The sequence below is a fragment of the Macrobrachium rosenbergii genome, chromosome 29, assembly GCF_040412425.1.
Source record: "Macrobrachium rosenbergii isolate ZJJX-2024 chromosome 29, ASM4041242v1, whole genome shotgun sequence".
In the NCBI taxonomy this organism is placed as follows: Eukaryota; Metazoa; Arthropoda; class Malacostraca; order Decapoda; family Palaemonidae; genus Macrobrachium; species Macrobrachium rosenbergii.
The window spans coordinates 18274476-18284583 of record NC_089769.1 but is presented as its reverse complement, the minus strand read 5'-3'; positions in this window follow the sequence as shown (position 1 = coordinate 18284583).

The following is a 10108-nucleotide window of genomic DNA, read 5'->3' as shown; positions in this document are numbered from 1 at the left end:
ATTTGGTATGTTTGATGATTGAAGCGTGGATGATCAATATCCCAATTTGCAGCCCTCTGGCCTCAGTAATTTTTAAGATTTGAGGCCGGACAGAAAAAGTGCAGACGGACAGACAAAGCCGGCACAACAGTTTTCTTTAACAGAAAACTAAAACTGTGATCAGAGTTATGAAATATCTTATACAACATGCACAATGAGCTAATTGAACGACGTTATCAGACATTAACACTAAGATCTGGGATAAGAAATTTAAAAGAACTCAAGGGTTTTGTTCAAAATAAAAAAATAATGAAGAATAAGACCAAACAAGAAACAATATTCAAAACATGAAGACTAAAAGAATTAAAATTTATCCTCAAAAGAATGGTTTCACAAAAATCTTTACTGACTTTTCTAGTTTAACTGGAGTTGAAGGAAAGATAAGACCTGTTTTGATTTTCAAAAATGATTTTGGAAAAAGAATAACAACTAAAATTTTAATTCAGTTGCATTTAGCTAATGAATCACTCACTGTCAATGAAAAGAACTGAGTTTGGGATGCCATAATCTGTACCATGCAATAGATCTCAGTTAAGAAATTTAGCAACCACTGGCGATGGAATCGATACAAAGAGGGCAGTATTTATTATCTGCATAAACAACAGTTTTGTTCTCAAGGCCAAACCAAATATCGCACGTATATAATGTATAAGGCAATAGGCCAAGAACACTACCCCGAAGAATACAAGAGATTACATTACTGCAATCACTCTAGTGCTTATCAGAGTACTCTTCGCTATCTATTTTCAGTAAAACCATTTAAAAATGTTCCACCAACTCCCATCTGTCTCAGTTTGAAAACAAGGGTTTCATGATTAACACGGTCAAAAGCAACATCAAAGTTATATCAGTCACATAAACTTCATGACAAAATTTTGGAGGGTTCTATACAACCCTAGAAATTGAAATTGGGAAGTTCCTCGCAGCACAGGAATCCAGAAATTTTGCCTACAGGTTCTAAACTTTAGATAATAAAACTGGGCGATAATCGGAACGGCTAGAGCTACCTTAACCCATTAATACCTAATAAAATAATGCAACCGGTTCTCCAGAGCTCAAAGAAACTGTTCTAGCTAACTTAAGAAAAAAAAAAGTATGAACAAACTTCAAACGTAATCTGAGGTACTTGTCGATTAAATGAAAAACAACCAACAGCAGATGCAATATCTCGAAATTCTAAAGATTACCCTCATCTCTGGAATGACATTTAATCCTTAAATTCCGAGATAAGAAACTTTCACACAGAATGAGGGGGTAGTTTTAGACGAATGCACGAATGTATGGAGATCATTTTAGGGCAGGAGTAACCTCGTTACTGACAACAATCAGTTTAATTTCGCTGGTCGTATTGAACAAGATATCATCAGCGATGCCATCAAGAATATACCTAATAATAAATCAACTAGCTGTGATGGTCTCTCTACCGAATTTTTCAAGTTTTGTCACCCAGTAACCTATGTTTTGCTTGCTGCCTTGTTCAGTGTGCATAATTCATCTGCTGACCTACGTAACTACCGCCCGACTGCAATCAATAAAATTACATCAAAAGATATTTTGAGCTTGTCCTTTCAAAGCAGCTCTTCCCCATTCTACACACTTCAGACAACTTATCTGGATTTAAAGCCAACCATTCAACCAGCACCTGCATCCGTAACCTGAAAGAACTGCTTAACTGTTACTTATGAACAGACTCCTGTTTTCGTATGAATTCACTCCCATGGAGTCGAATGCACAACCTCTGTTACGCCAGTGATAAGGTTCTAATCTGTCCATCAGTCCCGAGTCTCTAGCGACTAATCGAAACCTGCCGCAGATATGCGGATGAATTTGGCATAATATACAACGGCACAAGGACCCACTGAAGAGCCATGAATATTCTTCGAGATTCAGCGTCTGGGTTTTGTACCTCAATTCGCGTATCTCGGGTACATTATCACGGACGACCTAAATTATACGGCTGGCGTGCAAGTTGTACGCGACTGGCGATATCGTTGCAAGGATATTTGCCCTCTGACGACAAGGAACCAAATTACTGACCGCTCAACCTATCATATTGCTCTTGCGTCTACTGATGCTTCCTGCGCATAAATCATATTTGAGAGACCATGATTATTAGAGACTATAGAATTTAGGCCAAAGCCAAGCTCGTGGACCTAAGAGGTCACTATGCGCCGAAAGAGAAATTGACAGTAACAAGTTTTAAAAGGTGTAACAGGAAGAAAACCTCGCAGTTGCACTATGGAACAATTTTTAGAGAGGGTGGAAAGTAAGATGGAAGAAAGAGGATATGAACGGAGGTACAGTAAAAGGAATGAAAGAGGTTGCAGCTAGGGGCCGAAGGGACGCTGCAAAGACCCTTAAGTAATGTCTACAATGCACCACGTGAGGCGCACTGACGGCACTACCCATCTACGGGGCCAAGATTATTACAGTTATATTCATAGACATTCTCATGAGCCTTACCTAGCACACCTTCCTATACTTCGCTACTCAGTGTTCACAGAAAATCACCTGGGTAACTTAAAATTCGTCATTAAGTCCAATATCAATTGCCTTTTGTATTTATCATCATTGTTTTTGTCTGTCTTATTATTTATCTTCAGTGAAGGTCTGAGGCTGTTGGGCATACCTGTCCTGTTGTGTTTATTCCTGTTATGTTTTAAATGCCGCTTTTATTAGTGTCTCTGGGTTCACCATCATCTCCAATAATGTTTAACGTTATTGTTATTATCAAGAAATAACACAGTGTCTTTACAGTAAAGAAATCGAGAAGTTAAGACCTGAGGTTCTACCTACCAGGTAAAAAGTGACAAGTAGATTTTATTTATCTATTAAATGACGTAACCTAAGCCATCGATACCATCTTATGAATATTATCATCTGTACTGTTAGCAACTTTTGAGCGTAACTGTCTATTTTTTTTTTTTATTTACGTCTATCTGTATTATGCACTGCACTTTATCTACCTGGATCTATATCTGACCTTAATCCGAAACAAATCATCTGAAGTATAGCACTGTCATTATCATCATCATCTTGAAAATCATGTTACAACACTTCTTACGTGTCACTAACTCGCCTCAGACTCAACGTATCTCTATCGCTACAGATCCATCAAGAGTCGTCGACCACACTGGTTTGGTTCGTATTACCCCGCCATAAGAATGAGATAAAAGAAAAAAGGCTTATCAGCCTCACCTTGCTGCAAGCCACTCAGCGCGAACTCTATACAGCGACGCGATGGATCTATTTGTAACAGTATCTTGCTACATCACCACAACATCCATTTTAGCTAATGAACATTCAATAAGGAAAATTATTTAATTATCAACATAATGATGATTGTTATTGGAAGGTAATCATCATTATCGTTTTTATCTTTACTCATGACACGCACTCATTCTTACGTAATCCCCAAAAAAGACACCGACCTGACAAGAAAGCTTTCATATTATAAAATGCACGTGAAAAAAAAAGATAATAGCATTTTAAACTCAAGAGTAAATTGATTACAAATATGCAAAACAGTATCTAATATTAGATGAGTGAACAAAGCTACACAGGAATGGCGCTTCATGACTGGTGAAGAGGGAAACATAACTGGAAAGACGAAGATAATTTTCCTTTTAAATGAGGCGCACAACTCATCAGTTTTGTAATGTTACTCGACTTATATTACGAGGAGTTAAATTAACTTCTATTTGGCACGCACACACAGCGTTAATCGATACTTTTTCAAATATCCACTGAAGCATGTCATGCCAGACTTTCTTTTTTGGCCTCTGAATGCACAGGTTATGGAACAGGATCCTAAGGCCCTTACTAGGTCAACTGAAAAAAAAAAAAAAAAAAAAAAAAAAAAAAAAAAATGCGCCGAAAGTTTCTTCGGAGCAATCGACTTTTCTGTGCAGCGTATAATGCTGTATTAAACTCTCAGCCACAGACCATGAAACTCTCAACCGTGGCCCATGAAACTTTCGGCCACGACTCGGTGGTGGCCCGGGTTGTTGGCACCTATAGCGGTGCCAGACACTATCATGGCTAACTTTAACCATAAATAAAATAAAAACTACTGAGGTTAGAGGGCTGCAATTTGGTATGTTTGATGATTGGAGGGTGGATGATCAACATAGCAATTTGCAGGCCTCTAGCCGATTATCCAGCAATGGCAAAAGGTTAATTTTACGCTTTGCGGTCGTTAACTTGTTTTCAACCTGTTTGTGATTTGCATAAGTTGTTCACGGGTGTTTAAGACATGTAGTAGTGTGAACGCTCCTCTGAGGCAGTACTATAGTGTGGATGCAGCTCTGACTTAAAAATACAATGTAAACGAACAAACTTACAAGAATTTGCAGCAAAGCGGAAACGTCACCGTGACATGTACCTCTGGGATAGCTGAAGTCTCGGCGTATCTATCACTTTTAACAAACCTAGGAGCTGGATCTCCCTCCCAGTTTTTGTTTTCCACGATTCAAACCTTTTATCTTGTGTATTTCAACTTAAATCTCGTAAATTTGAAAGGTAAAGCTATCTCTTTCCTCCCACCCCCCTTTTTATCCGTCCTCCTCCTTTCACCCGTTTGCTTTAGGCCTGAGCTAGGTATAAGGGACATAAGATTGCAGGTCCCATCAGCCTGTACATTGAAGAAAAGATAAACAAAACGTAAAAATACCGCATTTCATTGTGTGAAATCCAAACAGAATTTCCAGCGAATCTTTATCTGAAAACAATATTTTGTTCAAAACGATTACTTTAGGGTGTTATTTTTTTCCTATATAATTTGGCACCGGTTTGAGCTACCTTGACATGTTTGTCAACTCAAAGGCCTAATCTTATGCTAGAGTACCAAAATTTCGACAGCAAATATAGCTTTTTTTAAAAATAAATTTACGGGGATCCTTTCATAATTTTGGAAACGAATTTAGGAAACGAATTTAGTTGGAGTCTTTAAGTGAATCACCAAGGGATTAAATCAGCTAAGATATGCCACTGTTTTCATCTTTCCACTGTAATACGGTTCCGAAAAAACAGCAACACGAATGTTGCTAGAAAAGCGTGATTTTTTTTTTTTATATATAACTAAAGGTTTTAGATTTAAAGGGATTGTCAATTCCTGTACTTTAATCAAATAAACAGCAAACTGTGCTTTGACATCTTGAAGAGTTGTTTTTATTCTCAGATAACGGAATATGAGAAGAATTACTAACAATAACTGTTGTGTGCACTCACTTAATTTCTATGTTTGATTACACTTCATTATAAGCACGCATTTATACAAGCCAAAAATGCCAATAGATTACGAGACAGACTTCCACAGCACATATGGAATACAGAATAAACAGAGTCAAGAGCTAGAAAATATAGGGCTGTGTATATGAAAATAATTAAAAATATGTCTAACTAACAAGAAGCGTAAGTACATTTAAAAAAATCTTTGGGTGATTGTATTTTTATATTATGCACAGAAATGAAATGTCGCTTGACTGGGCATGAACCTCTAAAATAGCCTCTTGAACAACAGGAGATTGTAAAAAGAGGAAATCCGGGAAAAATAACAATATTCTCGCTCATTTTTCTCGCTCTTACGAATATAAAACGTATGATGATATTTTGCACAAGAGACATTATTGCACCACCATTAAATATGTTCTTTTTTTATGCAAGTAACCATATCCCACATGAGAACCGTGAATATTGTTAATTACATACTTTCACGGATTTTTTTTAATTTCATGGAAATTGGAGAAACTAACTATGTAATGTAATAAGTGGCTGGAAATTTATGTAAAAAGAACTATCATCATGTATTTTTTCGGAACGAACAAAAGGCTAAGAATTTGTCAATCAGGTACGCGGCTAAGGAAAACAAAGACTAAAGATGATAAAGGCTAGACTTGATTAGAAAACACTAACAAGGAGGTATTTACATACAACTGGGTATAAATATATATGTGAAAAAACATACAAATCAGAGGTAAAATGTCTATGGCACAGAAAAAAGTTTGAGAACGCTACTTAACTGATCACTACGAGGATCAAGCTGCCACTAATAGAGAGAGAGAGAGAGAGAGAGAGAGAGAGAGAGAGAGAGAGAGAGAGAGAGAGAGAGAGAGAGAGAAGCCAGCTCAACTTTTGCGCAAGGAGTCTGTCTTAGGCAAAAAGAACTGATTCTGAAACTTATCACTCATTACTTGAAATTAAAAGGATACTTTCTGATCACGTCAAGGCTTATTTACATCAGCGAGAGTTCCTGATGTCAAAATTCTTCCCATGAATAAAAAAACGATGAAAGAGTGAGTGAGAGCGAAGTGAAAGGAATAGGAAATTAAAATATCCGAATAGAAAGCTTATTTTGCGACGAAATTAACAAAACAAAGAAGTAAACACAACTAAAAGGGATGACAATTTATCTGTTTATTTTTTTTTCAACCTCAAAAGAATGTTTAGCCTCTTCCCATCGAAAGAAGTAAATGAAAAGTATAAAACTTTAAATCTGAAGGAAACTGTCATATATTCAGATTAAATGTATAAAATAATTCTATCCTTTCTACATACATATGACCTAATCTCTATGAAATTGAAGATTTTAACTATGTAAGATAAGCTTCTCTTCCCGAGACAGAGCTGCAAAAGTACAGTAGACATGGAATGATTCGCATAAAACGAGCGAAGGACCTGAAAATATTATAACATTACACAGGAATTACTGACCCATGACTACGTCACGTTGTGCTCTCTCTCTCTCTCTCTCTCTCTCTCTCTCTCTCTCTCTCTCTCTCTCTCTCTCTCTCTCACACATGTACACGAACACACCCGCAATGTGTTTAATAGAGAAGGAGGGGGAGAGCCACACACAAGTACACAACCTCCCCGCCGCCTCCTCTCTCTCTCTCTCTCTCTCTCTCTCTCTCTCTCTCTCTCATAAAAACACTAGAAGATCCTGTAACATGACACTGATACAAAAGAAGAGGCAATAAAAGATGAAATGTCCAAAGATGTAAAGTCGTTAGCGAAAGTTGAGTTGTAAAGACCAATTTTACACTTCGGGTATGCAAAAGAACAAGAAAATATAAAATTATCAGTTTCCAAAGCTTGGCAAGGGAAAATCTTACATCATTGTCAAAATACACGAGGTACAAAAATTTCAATTTAAAAATAATAATTTACTGAACTCAAAATGGAGTGGAGCGCACAGAAATATACATTATTAAAGAGGTACATTATTATTAAAGTAGTTTAACCAGACCACTGAGCTGACTTTCAGCTCTCATAGAGCTGGCCCGAAGGATTAGAATAAAATGCCAGGTCCAGGCCTCAGGCCAAGCACTGGGACCCGATAGGTCATTCAGTATGATGAACAAATTAAAATGAAATTAAAAACTGCACATAGGCGCACGCTCTCATACTGGAACACATACCAGTACATACAATAAACACATTTACTCATGCTTCCTTACATACACACTAACAAGGTATGTTAAAATTCTGAATAAGTTAAGTAATATTTAAAAAAGAATTTTAGTTCGACAAATGCTATAAGGGTTTTCGTGCTTTTATCATTTATTTATTTTTTATATTTTATTGATTAAATCACTGTTCCTTATGAACATCAAAATCGGAACGACTGAAAATGTAAAAGATTCTGACAAAATTTCATAACATTTATTTAAATTACTCTACTGACATGCGATCGCTGACGGAATGATAACCTGCCACTCAAGAAAGGGAAGGTTATGGAGTTACAAAGATATATGGTTTACACGCCATACTCAAATCTGTGGCATGTATGAAAAAATAAAACTTAAAATAAAAAATCGTTTTGAAATGCAGAGGATTATACATATCCAGGGATATCGAGAAGCGACATATATCCTTCGGTTGTTTTCGAGAGAAGAGACATGAAGTTACCGGCAAAGATAATGTATAAATATTTCCACCAGAAAATGTTATAATCGATGACAAGATCCTGAAAATATTTGCATGCCTTTTTTCAGTACCATATAACATTACAATTTACCATTTTTTCAGTACCACATAAACAGTCCCATATAACACTACAATTCAACATTTTTTCAGTACCATATAAATACTACAATTTACCATTTTTTCAGTCCCATAATATAAAATAAACACTCCAATTCACCATTTTTTCAGCACCATATAAACACTAAAATTTACCATTTTTTCAGTACCATATAAACACTCGAATTTACCAATTTTTCAGTACCATATAAACACTACAATTTACCATTTTTTCAGTACCATACAAACACTACAATTTACCATTTTTTCAGTACCATATAAACACTATAATTTACAATTTTTTCAGTACCATATAAACACTACAATTTACCATTTTTCAGTGCCATATAAACACTACAATTTACCATTTTTTCAGTACCATACAAACACTTCAATTTACCATTTTTTCAGTACAGTACAAACACTACAATTTACCATTTTTTCAGTACCATACAAACACTACAATTTACCATTTTTTCAGTACAATACAAACACTACAATTTACCATTTTTTCAGTACCATATAAACACTACAATTTACCATTTTTTCAGTACCATACAAAACTACAATTTACCATTTTTTCAGTACCATATAAACACTACAATTTACCATTTTTTCAGTACCATACAAACACTCCCATTTACGATTTTTTCAGTACCATACAAACACTACAATTTACCATTTTTTCAGTACCATACAAAAACTCCCATTTAAGATTTTTTTCAGTACCATACAAACACTACAATTTACCATTTTTTCAGTACCATACAAAAACTCCCATTTAAGATTTTTTCAGTACCATACAAACACTACAATTTACCAACATCCTCATCCAGGTTATTTGTTGTTAGTAGTAACTTGCGTGTCCTTTCTCTTTAAGTTGTTAAGAGTGCTGTCTTCCGCGTACTCCACGCCGCATTTCTGAATATGTTACCTCTCCTAAGTTGTCACGACACCAGTCCATAAAGCACCACACTTCAAAGTGATGATCTATGAAATGGCAGCATTGTCATAAAATTTTACTTTTCCTATTCCAAGATAAAAGTGTTTGGTCTGAATTTAAACAAACCACAAGAAAAAAAACATGACAAGCGACTATATATGATAAGCCGTCTCAAAAACAACATATTAGGCCTAGCTGGATATTTTTATGCTCTCCACTTTTTCTCCTTTTACCCTACCTTACTACTAGACTTACACACAGCCCAGTAACTGCTTCTATCTTATCCGAGTTGAACTGTATGTATAAAGATCTCAGTTGTTATCCTGGTTCCCGCATCTTCTGGGTCATCGTTAGCTAATAATATCCGATAACACCTATTTCCGCTCATTACTCCTCATCTTTTACAGCAAAAAACTCATAATATGTCACCCTTTCTTTTGGTATACGACTTGTTTCTGGCAATGCACATTCCATCTTAATATTTTCATCCCCTGGGCCTGGAGTATACCACTCCTCCGAAGAGCAAATCAGTCGTTCTTAATATTATACCACTCATTTCTTACAGTACAACCAGGGTCCGTATCATCCTCGAGTACAACAATGATTTTCAATGCCTCATCCATTCTGAAATCAAGGATTTTATTCCTTTTGTTTTTTACTAAATCATCAACCTGATCATTTGACATCACACTTTCTTTACAGTTCCAACGTTGACTTCGGAGCAGCATCGAGACAATGATTAACCAAATATAATGACTATCTTTTTGGAAAAGTTGTTCCTTAAAATACAAACAGTTTAAGATGACAGAACATACTAAAAACATTAAACGCCCCCTCAGCTCTTTCCTTCGATTCGTTCGTCAAGATTCACCATCGAAACTAATACTGCATTCGAGGATACAGCGAAACCGTTTTCGGACAGACTTCTACCATTTCCCCTTTGGTAAATGGAAAATAACTTTGGAATATCTTTCGTTTTTTCTGCTTCGTAAACAAAAATCTAGTCCCACCTTTATACAGAAAGGTGCAGTAAAATAACAAACACAGGGAATGCTAAGTGAATTTTCCACTATTTCTTGACTTACGCTAAACACTAACGTGAAT